The sequence below is a fragment of the Hemibagrus wyckioides genome, linkage group LG21 (genome assembly GCF_019097595.1).
Source record: "Hemibagrus wyckioides isolate EC202008001 linkage group LG21, SWU_Hwy_1.0, whole genome shotgun sequence".
Taxonomy (NCBI): Eukaryota; Metazoa; Chordata; class Actinopteri; order Siluriformes; family Bagridae; genus Hemibagrus; species Hemibagrus wyckioides.
Window position 1 is genome coordinate 16,783,735 of NC_080730.1, and position 7,472 is coordinate 16,791,206.

At 37.5% G+C, this 7,472-nt stretch overlaps 1 protein-coding gene across 2 annotated transcripts in view; it reads left to right on the forward strand.

The window, feature by feature from the left end:
* The window catches only part of fhit (fragile histidine triad diadenosine triphosphatase), a 270,717-nt gene extending 268,918 nt beyond the window's left edge, over positions 1–1,799 (forward strand). The window contains exon 8 of one of the 2 annotated variants that reach the window (XM_058373930.1): positions 1–1,798. This exon is cut by the window's left edge and continues 6,388 nt beyond it. The gene's annotated coding sequence lies outside the window, so the exon portion shown is untranslated. The other variant, XM_058373931.1, reaches the window with a different exon arrangement.
* Positions 1,800–7,472: the final 5,673 nt, after the last annotated feature.

Below are 7,472 nucleotides of genomic sequence, written 5' to 3' on the forward strand. Positions count from 1 at the left end.
GAAACATCATTATCTGTGATTTAGCTTGGGACCATCTCTCCCGAATTGTGTGTACGCAAAGTCGAGGTAATTTTTTTTCCCCCATGCATGCAGCTCAGGCAGGGAGGAAAAAGAGAATATGATTTGGACCCAGCTGATGCTACCGGGTCATTTATCAGCCGAACGCCTCGTCGCCTTTGGGGTTCGCTGTGTGAATATTTCCAGCTTGTTCCACTCATAGGTTCTAGCTTCACCGCTACGGAAGAAAAGGGGTCGGCCCGAGAGAAGTTAGGACTCGGGGAAAAGTGAGTGAGCTTGTTTATTTTCCATAAATATGACGGGAGCACACATGCAAGACACATACAGCCCAACCTCCTTTCACAGACCAGTGAACTCCGTTCATACCGAACTTACGTATTTCTTCTTCATTACCGAGCTCCTGCCAAGCACCTCCTTGGGCGGTGAATGGATGAATTCCATTTTTTCCCCCAAAAAATCAAAATGGCGGGTCATGAAGGAGCTTGTACATCAACCAGATTTCTACTTCAGTCATATACACTGTGCTGTGAGGATATTCCAGTATATGAGCTCCTTGTCTCTGAGAATGCATCAGTGTGCAGATTCTTAACATGTTTATATATGTCTATTTGGTTTTGAATTTATTCGTGTCTTCTCCTTCTTCTTCTTTTCCCTTCAGGGGTGGCCACAGCGAATCATCTCTCTCCACCTATCCCTATCTTCTGCATCCTCAACACTTACCCCCACTTGCTTCATATCCTCATTTATTACATCCATATACCTCCTCTTTGGCCTTCCTCTTTGCCTCCTGCCTGGCAGCTCCATGTCCAACATTCTCCTACCAATATACTCACTCTCCCTCCTCTGGACATGTCCAAACTATCTTAACCTGGCCTCTCTAACTTTGTCCCCCAAACGTCCAACATGAGCTGTCCCTATGATGTACTCGTTCCTAATCCTGTCCAACCTTGTCACTCCCAAAGAGAACCTCAACATCTTCAGCTCTGTTACCTCCAGCTCTGACTCCTGTCTCTTCCTCAGTGACCCTGTCTCTAAACCATACAGCATGGCCGGTCTCACCACTGTCTTGTACACCTTCCCCTTCATTCTCACCGATATTTTTCTACCACAATTTGAATTTATTTGTGTAGGTGTTCACATTTACCAATGGAAACTGAAAAGTGGTTTGTTTTTTCCCTCCTTCTTTAAAAAATGCTATATGTTCATTATTAATGCTATAGTGTGAGGCCTGACAGCTACTTAAGCCACCAGTAACTCCAACTCCATCATCATTAAACGTAAGTAAACACCATGAATAAAGTTTTTATACCCAAAGCTCACCAACTCCACCATTTATCATTTGTTGTGTGATTCTTGGCTTTTTTTCTTTTTCTTTTTTAGCTACAGTATGAATCTTTCACCTTAGACCTTGCATAATTATCAATTCTGATTGGTTTATATGAACACACTTGTCCTAATACTTACGTTTCTATAGTAATTCCGGGACTTGTACAATGTATACTCAACATATATGTTTATTATTTTAATTCTTAAAATGTGCATAATAATGAATTTCTTGAAGTTATTGGGAGTCAAAGTTTTGATAAAAATGACGTCTTTAATTAATAAAACATTTTTTTTATTTGGCAGGAGGCTATAAGTGGAAGAAAACCTGATTCATCGTTAATTTCTTATATACTATATATATAACCTATGATGTCTGTGTGGTTAAAAATTTCAGATTACATATTTTTATTTACTGGTTAGTGTATATTCTATTGGCTTTGTTGTTAGGATTTTGGCTACGGTAATTCAAGATATTCAGCAAGATATTTGGTGTAGGTTTAACCTGAGGTGTGAATTTTAAACATTCTTATGATGTGTAAGTGAATTTTTATTTTTTTCCAGAACTAGTTCCCATTCCTATTTCTTTATTTATTATCTGGTATGATGGATGGATTACAAATGAAAGGATTTCCTATTTTTAATTTTTTTAATTCTTGGTTCAAACTTTCTCTTTTTTTTATTCTTGCTCTGCTTAGACTTTATATTTATTTAACACATGCAAAAAATAAAAACCTGTGTCCTAAATTAAACCCTACTACCTCAGTACTCTGTGCAAGAACTAAGCACTATTATTTTTTACACACACAGCACCAATACAGTATGTCTCATTCTGAAATATCCAGCATATAACCGACCATCACTCCCGCCTTCCCCAACCCTGAACCACGTGATATACTGTGTCATTTCTGACACTTCCACCATTCCTGTAGACTTTATGAGTCTCGAGCTGTTAAGCAGCCTGCGGCCAACATTAAGAGCGTCACATCAATAGTAAGGGTCAACACTGAATGTGTCTCTTTTGTTTACTATAGAAGCATTTTACACTTTGATATTCATGGACTCTTCTGTTCAAGATTAGACGTTTCAGCTAGTTTAAGAGAAGTCAAGTGCATTTATAAAGTGGACTTGCCAGAGTTCAGCACTAAAAGGTTGGATTCATTCAGGCGAAAAACAAGGGAACACACAAAAATTAATTCCACAACTATGTTAAGTAAAATAAAAATAAAAAAGACTACTACCGAAGAATTTCTACCACACACCGATCATAAATTCATTATAAAATAAAAAATAAAAAAAAAAAACTTTTCTAAACTATTTCTAAAATAATAATAATAATAGTAATAACAATAAAAATAATATAAATAAATACTATTAAAATACTGGTAATTAAATAAAATATAGTACAACAGTATATGTGACAGTAAAAAGAAAATAAATAAAATAAAACAATATTAAAATAGACAATCCTAAAATAGAATAAAACTGTAATAATTTTATTTTAACATGGATGTAAAAATAAATAACTAAATAAATAAATAAAATAAATCTATCCGGCTAAAATAAACACAAGTCTTTATCCTTCATTGCCGATTTAATATCCCCGTAATCAAATTGGCCTGCTGTTTAATATTCACCACACACCAGCACGTCTGAATGAATTCATACGGAGGCTCTCTGTCGCCAAAGATGCCTTGACTGCTACTACAAAGTGAACGACTAGAGAGGACTCGCTCTTAAAACACCGCATTAGCATCCGCTCTTAATTAGCAGACATGACCGTGAGCAGAGTATCAGTGATCAAGTGATTAGGATAAAAAAAGAAAAAACACACACACACACACGGACTGGAAGGACAGAGGAATCGATATATTCTGTAATCTTTTATGTATTAATAATGTAAACATCACTGTCACTCGTAAGGGGAGGTGGAGACTATGTCCAGACTAAGACATATTGGACAGGGAGAGATAGTTTATAAAATTGTTATTAAATAATAATTTATAGTGACAGTGATGGGAAAGCTGTATAGTGTGTGTGTGTGTGTGTGAGAGAGAGAGAGAGAGAGAGAGAGAATGCTTAACACACTGACATTTAAGATGCATATTGAATCTACTTTTATTATACACTAAGAGAATGAGCCCGCTTTAGGGAAAAGAAGTTTATTTTCAACACACAAAGACAGAGAGAGAGAGAGAGAGAGAGAGAGAAACTCAATCTCTACATCTTGCCTGTAATAAATGGGCCTGGCATTCAATCAGATCACTAATCATGCACTAAGCAGTCATTATGAATCTGCTGCTGCTGCTGCTTTCGCCTGCAGTTCATTTGAGAAGCCAAGACGCATTAGATCATCACGCTTACATAACATGACTTACGTAACGGTGCACAGAAGAAAAGAAGAAGAAGAACTCAGACACACACTGGGACCTGACTTGAAACTCTAAGGAGAGGTTCACGACTGCTGATCTTGACAACCTGGGATTGGGTAGTGTAAAGCAAATTCATGAAACATATGTCTTCTAAGAAGCAAAAGTTCCGAGCTAAGTGCTTGTTGCTACAGGATGCGACTCTGGATCTGTACTGTATGTAGATGTGTGAGTTGAACACGTGGCGCATTCTCAATGCCACAGGCAAGAAAAAGAAGCACAGGACAATTAAATCAGGACAACTATTTAATCAGTAATCCATAAAGATGACCTAAAATTGCATTTGGGGCCCGTGCGTAGATCCTAACGGGCCTCTAATTGACTGCTTTATTAAAGGCAGGTGCACTTGGAGGGTAATGTAACGATGCAATGTATTAGTCCTATAGATAAAGCCTCACAGACTTCGCCAGTATCAAGTGCAAAACTAATATACACTCGTCGACCACTTCATTAGAAACACCTGGACTCCTGAACCATGCAGAGCAACACAGAAGATCACGCAAGTAAAGAGGTTGTGTTATTGTTCGCACCAAACAATAGAATTATGAGTTGTTTGTGTGGGATTTTTTTTTTAAAAAGCAACGTGTTTGGACAGAAAACATCCAGTGAATTCGAAGAAAATGGCAAGACAGTGGTTCAAGAATCGAAATAATCACTATTTCCAAGTGTGGTGAGGTCAATACATCGAACCTTGAGCTGGATGAGCTGCAACAGCTGAACAAAGTATCGGTTTCCAGTCCTTTCAGCACAAGAACAGGAATCTGATGCAACGGAGTGAATTTAAACCAAACAGTTAAACCGGACTTCTTCTTTTCAAGCCATCGTCCTTCTTCAGCCAAAAAGGTTCAAGCCTTGAGGTAATCCTTCTTATTTTCAAGCATATCAGTAGTAAACTTCTACGATACAAAAAAGCAATCAACAAAACTGTGACAAGTCCTTGAGTCCATGGAGCGTAAAAACCTTTTTCTAATTTCCTAATGTGCTATTCTTCTTTACTAAACCCGAAGTCACAATATAGTGTTATCAAGATCCTTGAACTAACCGTCAGTGTAACTGTTAATTAAGTGAGTATTATGGCCGAAACAAAAAAAAAAAGTGTTTGGTACTGTTGGTTGGCTCATGGACATGGTTTTTAATTCACTTACTGACTTATCACGTCGAATAAAAAGAGAAAAGACTTGAGGAGAAAAAATATGGCTTTTATATTATAGATACAGAAATTTTTTTTTAAAAAAATGTCAAAAAAAAAATAAAAATAATAATATATAGGTAGAAAAACATTTAACAGATAATGATGTACTGTTTTAAATAGAAATAAATAAATAAATAATACCTGAATTCATATTTACTTAAATATGAACTAATGAAGCGCTAAAACTAAGTGATATGTGAATAATGAACATTTTACTGACATTGTTAATTAACGTACTTATTAACATATTGGATGTAGGAAGTTAGATTTTTTGATATAATTTGACATATGCAGCTGTACACTTACATGATTAAATGGATGGACAAAGCTAATAGGATTACTTTTGTATGATTTACACCGAATGTAGAAAGACGCACTAATAAAAACCACCGATCAGTTCACCTTCACTCGTTTTGCATCATTCTCCATACGTTTCTCTAAAAATCCCACTGTTGTACTAGTGGCTCTGTGCTGCATCTCTGCTCCTATACACACAAGCATGAAATGAATACAGTAACATTTATTCATTTACACTATTATCTCTAATTTCTGTAAGATTATTTCCCCCTGATTTAATATTTTTAAGATTTAATTCCCTAGTACATACACTAAGGTGTTTGTTATTTACACATGAACTCAGAAGACTCACAATGTAGTTAGTGTTCATTAGTCCGTGATTAGTACATGCTTAAACTCATCATTAGCTCATATATTAGTGCAGGATTATTAGTTTCAAGCTGTGTGTCATGTGGAGTGCTTTAAGCATCTATATATCCACTATAACTCTTGTTGTTTCACTCCTACCCAGACACTGAACTCTTTTATAGTATAAAACTGTAAACATTGACCCGAGACAAAAGACTGTGACAGTTTATTAACCTGCGCCGCGCAAGTAAAAAATAATCCTAGATTGTAACGTACTGAAAAAGTCCTGTTATTATGAAGATGTGACTTATTCAATCCAACTCCCTCCATAGGTTTCCTCAACCATAAATACGGCATGTCAGACAGATAGCAGGTAATAATGGCTATGCTAGATTTATAATTAGGTCCGTTGTATTTGTATTCAGACACGTTTTCGGATTCACCGCCATCCCACAATGCCAGACCTTATTGTCCGACAGCTACAGCAAGGGACTATAGTAAACAAAGCACTATAGTGGAGACAGAATCAAATACAAATGCTAACATTGCCTTTTCCCTGAAGGCTGTTTGGCAATAAAAGCAGAGACCTGATTTTCATTCAGATAGCGAGCTCGCCAGTACTGCTCCGTGCTCCTCGGCCCTGCTTTACAGCGACGGATGGATGCGTGCTGATCTTCCCGTGGTTCTCAGGGATTCTGGGCTATTTCCTCTGCCTGCCAGAAACAACACTGCGCATCGTATTATTGTGTTATTCCCTCCCTGTGTTGATTTGGGTGGAAATGAACGTTTGGAAAAGGATTTGCTGAGACATCCCGCAGCTGAGCTGTGTAGCAAAGAGAGTGCTTTTTTTTTTTTTTTTCAATTTTATTTGTACTCACAGTACAGGAAAAAGAAAGCTAGCCTTCCTTAAGGTTTGAAATCTCATAAAGCTTAGTTAATGCATTAGATATCCAAGTTTATACATACAGCTTCACGCTAGGTTTATTACAGTTAACATGCAAAAGTTTGCATTCCTGAATAGTTTTATACTGATGTGTATCGCTGCAAGGAAGAAATCTGAAGACACAATCTTTTGAAAAGATGGCTTGCCTTCACCCTTTCAGGCTCCAGACCTGATCTGAAGAAGATATACGGCATCTCTGACATGTCATGAAGAATGTGTAGGAGGTGGACTACGGGGGTTGGATGTTACAGAAAGATTCAAAAGCTTCTTAGTGGATACAAAAGACATAGTTTGAAAGGCAATAACGTTGTAAAGGGTGGACCTACACTTTCGAAAAGCTTAAGATGTTCAACAGTAACTTTGATGGTCATGCTGCCTTGATGAATTTGTTGTAAAGTTAGATACAAGTTATAGCACAACGCTGCTGTATGGGCAAAAGGTGTGGATTTGTTTTCTCTAACAGCAAGTCAAATCGCAGATTTATATTAATATCAAAGCTAATGACTATTCCACTCTGATCTTGGGAATTAAGCAAAGTTAGTACTTGGATGGGAGACTGCTTGGTCTCCCATCCAGGTGCTCAAACAGTTAATGCTCTGTGCTGTTCATCAGAAGGTCAGGGGTTCAAGCTCCAGCCCTGCCAAGCTGCCACTGTTAGGCTCTTGAGCAAAGGCCCTTGACCTTCTCTGCTCCAGGGGCACTGTATCACGGCTGACCTTGTGTTCTGACCCCAAAATCCTAAGCTGGGATATGTGGAGAAGAATTTCTCTGTACTGTAATGTATTTGTGACAAAGAAAGGATTCAGTATTGCAAAAATCTGTGGTATAATGCAAATAAAATAGTTATTGGTGGTTAGAACTTTCGCCTTGCACCTTCAGGGTTGGGGGTTTGATTCCCACCTGGACCTGTGTTTCCTCTGGA